General features: G+C 41.6%; 1 long non-coding RNA gene across 1 annotated transcript in view; it reads right to left on the bottom strand.

The window, feature by feature from the left end:
• Positions 1 to 274: 274 nt before the first annotated feature.
• The window catches only part of LOC135964721 (uncharacterized), a 35463-nt gene continuing 23715 nt past the window's right edge, over positions 275 to 12022 (bottom strand). Inside the window, exon 2 of the long non-coding RNA XR_010577260.1 lies at positions 275 to 2964. This is a non-coding gene — a long non-coding RNA (uncharacterized lncRNA). The remainder of the gene's footprint in view (positions 2965 to 12022) is intronic.

Here is a 12022-nt window from a genome sequence, read left to right on the forward strand (position 1 = left end):
TTAATTCCTCTAGCACCACTGGGTTAGGGTCTCCCTGACTGAGCTGGTTTCGGCATATTACAGCTCTTAACAGTGGCGCATCTGGAGTTGTTTGTTCCTCCCAGTGGGTTTGAAGCCACAGTCCTTCTCAGTGAGTGTTACAGCTCTTAAACGTGGCATGTCTGGAGTTGTTTGTTCCTCCTGGTTGGTTTGTGCTCTCGCTGACTTCAGGAGTGAAGCCACAGACCTTCGCAGTGAGTATTACAGCTCATAATGGTATTGTGAACCCAAAGAGTGAGGAGCAGCAAGATTTATTGTGAAGAGTGAAAGAACAAAGCTTCCACAGCATGGGAGGGGACCCGAGAGGGTTGCCACTGCTGGTTTGGGTGGCCAGCTTTTATTCCCTTATTTGGCCCCACCCATGTCCTGCTGATTGGTCCATTTTACAGAGTGCTGATTGGTGCTTTTACAAACCTTTAGCTAGACACAGAGGGCTTATTGGTGTGTTTTTACAGACTGCCTATTGGTGCATTTACAAACATTTAGCTAGACACAGAGCACTGATTGGTGTTTTTGCAATCCTTTAGCTAGACAGAAAAGTTCTCCAAGTCCCCACCCAACCCAGAAGCCCAGCCAGTTTCACCTCTCAATCCCCCCTCTAAACAGGACACCCCAACTGCTGTTGGGAATTGGACGATGACCACTCTAGCTACTTCCTGCTGGATGGGGGCAAAGAAGGGGCCCTGCAGTTGTAGTGTCCTCCAGAGGGGAACTCTTTAGGCCAGTGAAAGGGCCAGTGGGTCACTCCAGGAGTCCTTGGTAGAAGTTGTTAGTTGAGCTCATTTGGGCTTCCATTTGTCAGACCATCTGTAGCTTGATGACATCGATCCTAGAGAAAACAAATTTGACAAAGAAGTTAAAAATACAGGGCCCAAAGGTGAGTAATAGCAAGATGGCTGCCACAGGACCTAGAAAGGGGAGAAGCCATGTTGCCAACTCCAGAGGTTGGTATAAGAGTTTGAAAGGCGTTGTCTGATTTCAGAAGCCTTTTCCTGTAAATGCCAGGTGACATCTCTTACTATCCCTGACTGGTTAGTGTAAAAACAACACTCTTCACCTAAGAAGGTGCAGAGTCCTCCTTTCTCAGCAGTAAGGAGGTCTAGGCCTAGGTGGTTCTGGAGAGTCACTGCTGCCAAAGAGTCTATTTGGGATTGTAGAGTAAGAATAGATTTCGTTATTTCTTGCAAACTGTCTGAGAAATCCTTTGAGAGTGTGTGGTAGTAGGATAATGAAGTAGATAAACTGGCTATTCTGGTTCCTGTAGCAGTAGCCATTCCTAACCCTATAAATAGGGGTATTAGTTGTATGGCTCTGTGCTGATGGACTTGAGCTTTGAGGGGTACTGATAGGGTCTGATTTCCTGGGGCAATGTTAATGTTGAGACTTAGAAAGACTAAGGTGCAGGTGCCTGTCCAGTTAGTGGAGAGGCAGGTATAGGTTGATGTTCCACATAAGAAGAATATACCTTGGCTGGGTAGACAGAACTTGTTGTGTATGTTAAAAAGATGTGTAAGTTTGTTGTTTTCATTTTCCCATACTCCTAGAGTACTTGCCAAGGTAGCTCCAGTGAGCAGCTGGAAAGGGGTGTTGGGAGCAAACTGAGTGGCTCCCTGTGTTCTATTTTCCCATTGGATAAAAAAATGTTTTGTATCTACTAGGAACCATTCAAGAGAGTGATTGAAAGGGGATGAGAAGGCATTCACTAGTGGTGGGGGGCGCTGCTGCAGGGGGTCCAGGAGTGAATGGTCATGCAGGGAGTATGTTTGCCATTACAAAACCCGGACTCTTTGTTAAGCAGGGAGGAGACGATGATTTTTGGGGGCCCTGAGAAGCAGACAAGCCATCTGAATGGAGCTGTTTGGGTGACTCGGGAGTTACTATGATCAGTTGGGGCTTGAAGTTGTAGGGTGTAATTACACTGATGGGTAGTAGGTGCCCCAGGGGCAGGCCTGATAACAGGTTGCATTGGATGCATAAAGGGGCTTGGAAAGTTAAGATGGTATTCATAGTTACAGGGCCGTGTATGGGCTTTTAATTTCTTGTGTAATAGGTGACGTTGGAAATGTAAGAATGTAAAAGTTGGATTACACATCCTGTTAGGGTATTCTCAGTCCTATCAGAGATGGGGAAGTTGGCTAATGATTGTATATTTAGAAGTCAGAAATGATCTTTTCCTTCATAATGAGGGTGGTAGGTTAAGTTGGTAAAGACCCATTTTTTTGCAGGAATGGGAGTGGCAAGGTAAGCAGGGGTTGATAGAGAGATACAAAGCCAACAATCGTTTGCCAGGGAAGGATTGGACTGGTTTAACAGAGAGTGGGTTAAGTTGAGAGTCTTGTAGAGGCAATTAGGAGCTAGTGGAAGGGGAGGGGTGGCTGTATGAGGTATCCAAGGAAGCAGGAGGGATAGGTAGGCAAAAAGTAAATAGGAAGGTAAAGAGGGTGCTCTGGAAGACGAGATCATTTTATCCAGGCTGAGTTAAAGGTAAGAGTAAATTGCTGTCAGAAGGAAGGAAGATAGAAATAAGGTTGATGTGATTAAGATTTTCCTCCCAGCAGGAACTACAGTATATAGCCCTATCGCAAAGAGTATGGTTAGTATGCTGCTTAATAATATGATGAAATAGTAAAAGGATTCCATTAAAGGGGTAAGGAAGCGTGTTAAAGAGAAAGATTATGTAGGTTTTCACTTATCTTTTTTAAGGAGGATGGGGTTTTTCTTCAGGATCACTGGTAGGAGCCTCTTTAGTCTGGGATGTTTCCTTCCAAAATAGGAGATGCAAGTCCTCCAATGGTTCACAGGTGTATCGAGGCTGGTCTGACTGATCTTGGGACTCCTGAGCTGATGGTCCTGCAGGTTTCTCAGGGGGTGTCCAAAATTTAACTCGGATGTGGTGAATCCAAAATTCCACTCCTGCCACCTTAACTGCAGTGGGGGTAGAGAGGATTACCAAGTATGGTCCTTCCCACAAAGAATCCATAGATGGGGAGGTAGAGGGGAGAGATTTGACCAACACTAGATCTCCTGGTTGAAACAACTCTGTTCTCTTTCCTCTGTGACATCCTTTGGGTAGGTTTTTAAGGTTTTGTTGACACTTTGCCAAAGAAGTTACATCTTTGACCAAGTTGGCCATTTTCTGATCAAGTAGGAGGTCATTTGTGAGAAAAGGTCCATACAGCATTTCATATGGACTGAGCCCCATTTTGTGAGGAGAATTTCAGATTCTCAACAAGGCCATGGGCAAAACAGTAGGCCATGGGAGATGAGTGTCTTGTGTTAGTTTCCTTAAGTGCCTCTCGAGTGTTTCATTTGCCTTCTCAGCCTTCCCTGAGGATTGTGGCCTCCAACTGCAGTGAAGATGATACTGTATTCCTTGCGCCCTGGAAATTTCCTGAGTTATTGTGGCTTTAAAATCCAGACCACTGTTGCTCTGTAAGCTTTGGGGAAGCCAAAATTTAGGAATTGTTTCATGAATTAGGACTTTAATCACTTCCTGAGCCTTCACTGTCTTGCAGGGGAAAGCGCCTATCCAATTTGTAAAGGTATCAACACAGATCAACATGTATTGAAATCCCTTTGACTTAGGCATATGGATGAAGTCTAACTGCCAGTCCTCTCCAGGATAGTGACCTATTCTTTGCTCCCCAAAAGGGGCCTTATGATGGACCAAGGGATTATCCTTTTGGGACACCTCACAGGCTTTGACTACCTGTCAGATGGTCCAGAGGAGATTTGGCTCTGTAAATAGGGATTTGGCTATTTGATGAGTGTTTTCAATACCCATATGAAAAGTTTGGTGGAGGGTTTTAAGTATTTTCCACTGGCTGTCTTCGGGCATAAGCACCTTTCCTTCTTCTGTCATTAACCACCCGAGGGGAGAAAACTATGCCCCATGAAAATCCCCATTTTGTTTCAGTCGGGGAATACGGGGGCTTAATCTCTTGGAGGGGGTTGTTCCATACCAAAGGTCCTTCCGTAGGTATTTCTAATGGGAGGTTCTGCCTGGTGGCAAATTTGGCCTCAGCATCTGCCTGACAGTTTCCTTCTGCCTTTTCTCCTTCACCTTTCTGATAGCTTTGGCAGTGTAAGACTGCCACCTCCTTGGGTTTTTGCACTGCATGCAATAACTCCATAATTTCCTTGTGGTATTTAATAGGGGTTCCCCCAGAGGTTAGGAACTCCCTTTCTTTCCATATTGCAGCATGGGCATGTAGGATTAGATAAGCATACTTTCTATCTGTATATACATTTATTCTTTTTCCCTTTCCCAGTTCTAAGGCTCGGGTAAGTGCCACTACTTCTGCTAACTCGGCACTGGTCCCTGGGGAAAGAGGCTTACTTTCAAGTACAGTTACATCACTAACTATGGCATAACCTGCCCTTCATATCCCATCCTTCACAAATGAACTTCCATCGCTATATAGGTTAAGATCAGGTTAGCTAAGGGGACTTCTAAAATATCATCTTGGGCTGCATAAATCTGAACTATAATTTGTTGGCAGTCATGCTCGATTTGTTCCCCATCCTCCGGGAGGAAAGTGGCAGGGTTGAGGGCCTCACAAGTACATATTTGAAGCACTGGTCCCTCAAAGAGTAGTGCCTGGTATCTAAGTAGGTGGTTGTCTGATAGTCGTACACTTCCTTTGGCACCTAGGAAGCCTCTGACGCTAAGACGGTCGCCGCCACAACTACCCATAAACAGTGAGGCCAGCCTTTTGCTACTGCATCAATTTCCTTACTTAGGTATGCCACTGGTCATGGGGTTCCCCCATGAGTCTGAGTGAGGACTCCATGAGCTATCCCTGCTCTCTCTGTGACATATAAAGAGAAGTTTTGTCCTGCTGGAAGGCTTAAAGCTGGAGCTTGTACTAGGGCCTGCTTTAAAGTTTTGAAGGCTGCTTCTGCCCCTGGTTCCTATGCAACTAGATGAGTATTTGCCCTCTGGGTCTCCTTGATTAGAGTATAGAGGGGCCTGGCTATCTCACTGTATCCGGGGATCCATAGTCGGCAAAAGCCCAGTGATTCCAAGGAACCCCCACAGCTGTTTTAATATATTGGGATGAGGATAAGCCAGCATAGGCTGTATTCATTCCTTGCTGAGGGCCCTGGTCCCTCTGGCCAAGATTAGGCCTAGATATTTGACTTACTGTAGGCAAAGCTGGGCCTTCTACCTAGATGCCTTGTACCCTTGATTAGCTAGAAAGTTCAAGAGATCTAGAGTAGCCTGCTGGTACGAGCCTTCCAAACTGGTAGCCAAAAGTAAATCATCCACATACTGAAAGACCAGAGTGCCTGGACTTGAGAAGTGGCCTAGATCTTGGGCCAGTGCCTGACCAAGCAGATGAGGGCTATTCCTAAACCCGTGGGGCAAGACCATCCACGTAAGTTGGGACGTGTGGCCTGTGGGATCCTCAAAGGCAAAGAGAAACAGGGAGTCAGAGTGCAGGGGAATACAAAAGAAGGCATCCTTGAGGTCCAGAACAGTGAACCATTTTGCTTCCTCTGGTATTTGAGAGAGCAGGGATAAGGGTTGGGTACAACTGGATATAGAGGAATTACTGCCTCATTGATGAGTCTAAGATCTTGCACTAGTCTCCACTGACTGTTCAGTTTTTGTACTCTAGAATTGGGGTGTTGCAGGGACTGCTGCATTTCCTTACGAAGACTTGAGCTTTTAAATGTTTAACAATATCCTGTAATCCTTTAAGGGCTTCAGGCCTTAAGGGATATTGCATTTGATAAGGAAAAGTGGTGGGGTCTTTTAGCTTGATTTGGACTGGGCGGGCATTTTTTGCCTTTCCAAATTGCCCTTCCAATGCCCAGACCTCAGGGTTGATTCCCTTCTGAAGTAGAGACAACAAATGAGTAACTTTTTCCCCATATTCATGTAGAGAACAGCTCCAGCCTTGGCTAATATATCCCTCCCTAATAAGGGTGTGGGACTTTCAGGCATGACAAGAAAGGCATATGAAAAGAGCAAAGTTTCCCAATTACAACTGAGGAGGTGGGAGAAATACTTGGTTACAGGCTGTCCCAGGATTCCTCGGATAGTAACGGACCTTGAGGACAGTTGTCCAGGACAGGAGATTAACACTGAGAAGGCCGTGCCAGTATCCAGGAGGAAGTCAATTTCCTGGCCCTCAATGGTTAAATGTACCCGGGGCTCAATGAGGGTGAAGATATGAGCTGGCACTTGCCCTGGGCACCCTCAGTCCTGTTGTTGGATCATCTTGTTGGGGGATTCTGGCCCAGAGAACCTTTGTCCTCTGGGGCAGTGTGCCTTCAAGTGATTGCCTTGGCATACTGGACATGGGCGAGGGGGTAGCTTGTTTCTCTTTGAACAATCATTTTTAAGGTGTCTTTGTAAACCATACTCAGAACAAGCCCTCCTGGGTGATTGGCCTGCTCCATTTTCTGTCCCTTCTGAACCACCAAGGTTTGTTTGTCTGAGGGCTGTCACTAAGGTTGCAGCCTTTTTCTGATCTTGCTTTTCCTTTTGGGCCTGTTGCTGTTGGTCCCTATTATAGAACACCAAGGTTGTCTGGTTTAATAATGCCTCCAGATTTTGTTCAGGGCCCTGGGCTTGCTTTTGGAGCCTTCTTCTGATATCTGCAGGTGATTGGGCAATAAACTTATCTTTTAGAAGCAACTGACCCTCGAGTGAGTTGGGTGACGGGGAGTATATTTTCTTAAGGCCTCCTGTAGCTGCTCAAGGAAGGTAGAAGGATTTTCTTCCTTTCCCTGAGTTATGGTGGACATGATTGAATAATTCACGGGCTTTTTCCTAATTCTCCTTAGTCCTTCTAGACCACAGGTCAACAGACGTTTGCGACTCCAGTCCCCATGGTCTGAGTTGAGGTCCCAATGGCGATGCATACTGGGGATGGCTTGCTGACTGGTAGGGAATTTGTCCTTTTCTTTGGCTGTCATTCTATCATTTACTTGACTAAGATACCAGGTATCTCCAAACTCTCGGACTGCATCTAAAGCCACATTCTTTTCATTAAAGGCCAGAGTTTGACCTAAGAATAGCATGACATCTCTCCAAATGAGATCAAAGGTTTGCCCTAGACCCTGTAAGACATCTATATACCTATCAGGATCATCTGAAAACTTCCCCAGGTCTGCCTTGATCTGCTTTAAATCAGAGAGGGAGAAGGGGACATATACCCAGGTTGGGTGAAATTTCCCTCCCCCTACAGCTTGAAGGGGACGTAACTGATAACCCAGGGGTTTTTGTGGTCCTTTGGAGATTTATTTGCTTACTTCCTTCTGGGTAGGGAAGATTAGAGGAGGCTTATCATTAATAGGAAGGGGAGCTATAGGGAGGCTAGGATATGGGGGTAAGCTGAGAGGTCCTCCTGCGGGATGTAGATTGCAAGTTTTTCATAGTTGTGTTCAAATTATAATTTCTCCAAGTCCCCACCCAACCCAGAAGCCCAGCCAGCTTCACCTCTCATCATTAAATATCATTAAATAGGAGGCATTATGTAGAATCCTTGGAAAAGTCTTACCAGACCAATCATAGAACCTGAAACCACCTTAGTGAACTTAAAAGTAAGTCTTGAAAAAAATAGAAGTTAGCCATTAGGAGCTTAACTTCATGCAGGAAAAACAGTCCAACACCTTTCAAAGGAATACGTTAATATTCAGCAGTCAACAACATAAATTTGCAACATCCAGCATTCAATGTAATGCTACATCTAACAGAGAAGCAAAAAAGTATGACTCATACACAAAAAATAGAATATTTTCATAAATGACAAAAATGGTAGAATTGATAGATGAAGACTTCCAAATAACTATCATAAATATTATACATATGCTCAATATTTTAAAAATATGAACATGGACCAGGCACACCTGTAATCCCAGCACTTTGAGAGGCCAAGGCAGGTGGATCACCTGAGGTTGGGAGTTCAAGACCAGCCTGACCAACATGGAGAAGACCTATCTCTATTAAAAATACAAAATTAGCCAGGTGTGGTGATGCTTGTCTGTATTCCCAGCTACTTAGGAGGCTGAGGCAGGAGAATTCCTTGGACCTGGGAGGTGGAGGTTGCATGAGCCGAGATCATGCCATTGTACACCAGCCTGGGCAAGAAGAGCAAAACTCCATCTCAAAAAAATAAAAAATAAAATAAAAATAAAAAAAACTATACATACATATATATGAACACGATCATGAGATAAATGGAAAAAAATCCATCAAATTGAACTTCTAGTGATTAGAAAATAAAACACTTAAAATAACTAAGGAAGATTAACAACAGATTAGAAACTGTAGGAAAAAATATGTGGGAACTTGAAGACATGGCCATAAAAGTGACCCAAATGAAACACACAAAGAGGAAAAGAAACAGCAAAAGAATGACCTAATGTTGTGTCTTAGTCTGTTTTGTGCTACAACAGAATACTAATCACTGGTAATTTATGAAGGAAAAAAAGTATTTTTCACAATTTTGGAGGCTGGGAAGTCCAAGATGGTGGTACCTGCATCTTGCTAGGGCCGTCATGCTGTCATAACATGGTGTAAAGCATCTCATGGCAAGAGAAAGAGCAAGAGAGAGCCAAACTTACTTATATTACAAAACCACTCTCACAATAACAAACCCACTCACATGAGACAATGCTATTAATTTATTCGTGAGGGCAGATCCCTCATGACCTAATTACCTATTAAACTCAACACTGTTGCATAAGTTTTCAACATGTGAACTTTGGGGAACAAGTTCAAATCATCGCAGTCATTAACCTCTAGGATAATATCAAGTAATCAAACGTGAGTAATTGGAGTCCTTGAGGCAGAGGAGGGGAAACAGGAAACATATTTGGTGCAATACTGGTTGAAAATTTCCCCATATTTGAACTGCAAACTCCACATTCAAGAACCTCAGTGAATTCCAAGAAGAATAACCACAGAGAAAAATTTTCACCACAGCCTAGCATAATCCAATTGCTGAAAACAAGTGATAGGAAAATGTTAAAATAAGTCAAAAACGAAAATTCACCTTGCCTCCAAAATTGCAAATATAAGAATGACAGCAAATTTCTGTTTAGAAACCATGAATGCCAGAGATGGGAAAAGACAACTATATGAAATCTTAATGACTAAAAGGAAAATGACTGCCAATCTAAAATTTCATGTTGCAGCCAAAGGTATTTCTTTTAAAAAGTGCACCAAAACATTTACTTTTAGGCTTATGGGCCATATAATCTCTATTGCAACTATTCAACTCTTTCATCATAATTTTTAAAAAGCCACAGACAATACAGAAATAAATACCTGTGGCTGTGTTAAAAGAAAAATACAAATAGCAGCCAAGATTTGGTTGGTGAGATGCAGTTCCCAAACTTTTCAATTATAAAACAGATATTATCAAATTGAATTAAGAAAAGCAAGACAAAATTGCATGTTGTCTGCAAAAAAAAAAAAAAAAAAAAAAAAAAAACACACACACACACACACAAAAAACAACCCTTATTTTAAATATAAAGACAGAGAAAGAGTAAAAGTAAAAAGATGGAAAAATTACACCATGCAAACAAGAATAATGAGCAGCGGTGGCTATATTCATGGCACACTGAGTGAACTTAAAGACAAGAATATTTCAAGAAATACTTCCATAATAATTAAGGGATAAATTAATCAACTGGCCTAATAATGCAAAATGTGTATGCAACTAATAACAAAGCTCCAACATGCATGAAATGAAAACAAACAGAACTGAAAAGAGAAATAGACAAATTCACAATTATACTTAGATATTAATTCCCACATTCTCTCCCAGGAATTAATAGAAAAAATAGAAAAAAAAAAACCCCAAATATGTAGAACATTTGAAAAACATTATCGGCCAGGTAGAGTGGCTCATGCCTGTAAGCCCAGCATTTTGGGAGGCTAAGGTGGGTGGATCACTTGAGGTCAGGAGTTTGAGACTAGCCTGGCCAACATGGTGAAACCCTGTCTTCACTAAAAATACAAAAATTAGCCAGGCGTGGTGGCAGGGGTCTATAATCCCAGCTACTCAGGAGGTTGAGGTAGGAGGATCGCTTGAACCTGGGAGGCAGAGGTGGCAGTGAGCCAAGATCACACCACTGCACCCCTGCCTGGGTGACAGAGCAAGATTCCGTCTCAAAGAAAAAGGAAAACATTACCAACCAACTTAAACTAAGTGGCATGGAATGAATTAACAATAAGACATTGCATGAATTTAAAAATAAACTTATTTCTTAGTGAATAACAGAATGTATACCATGAAAGACCATATTATGAGCCATAAAGAATGATTCAATATGTTTAAAAGGATTCAAATCATATTAAGTATGTTTTCTGACTGCACTATATGAAAAAAAACTCAAAATATTTTAAAGAAAATCACACAATTCTAAATAAACTGCAGCTCAAAATAGAAATCACCAGGAAATCTGGCAAGCATTTTAACTGAATAAGACTGAATATACAAGATAGCAAAATTTGAGGCATTTAGGTAAAATAGTCCTTGAAAGAAATTTAGTTTTAAATATTTGCATTAGGAAAAAAAATGCCTCAAATAAATGATCAAGATGTAATCTTAAAAATATAGAAAAAGAAGAGCAAAATAAATTGAAGTGAGCAGAAGAAAGAAAATAGTGATTAATACAAATTAATAAACTACAATGTGCTCAACAGAAAACAATTAGTGAAACCAAAAGGTGGTTCTTCATCATGGACTTGGTAAATGTTTAGCCAAATTCATTGGGGAAAAAAAACAAGAAGATACAGATTGCCAATATCAGAAAATGGAGAAGTGACATTATTTCATATCTTATAGATAGTAAAAAAAAATAAATATCATAAAATGTTATGCTAATAAATGTGACAATGTAAATGTGACACCAAAAGCCACAAACTAACAAAGCCAATTCAGAAGAAAAAGATTATTTGAATAGCCACTTGCTTAATAAATGAATTAAAATCAATTCAAAATTCCAGATAGAAAACTCCAGACCCAGCTGGCTTTATGGATGAATTCCAACATTTATGGAAGAGATAATACCAATTCTACAAAAAATCCCACCAGAAAATTATGTTAAATGGAAAATAATGGTGTGTTTTTTGTTCACTTTGACAAATTTTGAATAATGTAAATGATGTTGAGGTTAAGGTATGACTATTTCTGGTCCATGTGAAACTTAGCGAGAATAGGAAAAGGCACCCACTGCAAAGAACAACCATATATGACTTCAGAATAAACAACCTTGGAGAAAGCTTTTTTTTTTTTTTTTGAAACAGACTCTCTATGGCCCAGACTGGAGTGCAGTGGTGCAATCAGCTCACTGCAACCTCCGCCTCCCCAGTTCAAGAGATTCTCCTGCCTCAGCCTTCTGAGTAGCCAGGATTACAGGTGCCTGCCACCATGCCCAGCTAATTTTTTGTAATTTTAGTAGAGATGATGTTTCACATTAGCCAGGCTGGTCTGGAAATCCTGACTTCAGGTGATCCACCCACCTAGGCCTTCCAAAGTGCTGGGATTGCAGGCGTGAGCCACTGCGTCTGGCCAAAAGCATTTTTTAAATGGATAATTTGTTCTATGAACTTTCCACAAATTCCATGTTCACACTATTGGTAGGAACAAGGTTATTTTTATTGAATGTTGCAGTGAAGCTTCTCACAAATTCTTTCTGAGACTCTGTACAAAGTTCTAACAGTACTGTACAGTTGTACAGTTGTAAAGTTGCAACAGAGTTGTGCAGTCCTATAGTGTTTTAAAGTCTGTACAGGAAGCTCCAACAGATGTAGCACTAGCATTTTCTCTGAAACTTATGATAATATGTTATCTGCACTTTTAAAAAATTTTTTGTAACAATTTTTTTGTAATAGGTTATTCCATAATTTCATAATTTAGCCAGTATTCATCAAATGATGTGTCAAGATCAACTACAGAACTCAAAAATCAGAAAGAAGTGTTTGAAGCATCAGTACAATGGAACGAAATAGAAA

Source organism: Macaca fascicularis, chromosome 8, assembly GCF_037993035.2.
Source record: "Macaca fascicularis isolate 582-1 chromosome 8, T2T-MFA8v1.1".
In the NCBI taxonomy this organism is placed as follows: domain Eukaryota; kingdom Metazoa; phylum Chordata; class Mammalia; order Primates; family Cercopithecidae; genus Macaca; species Macaca fascicularis.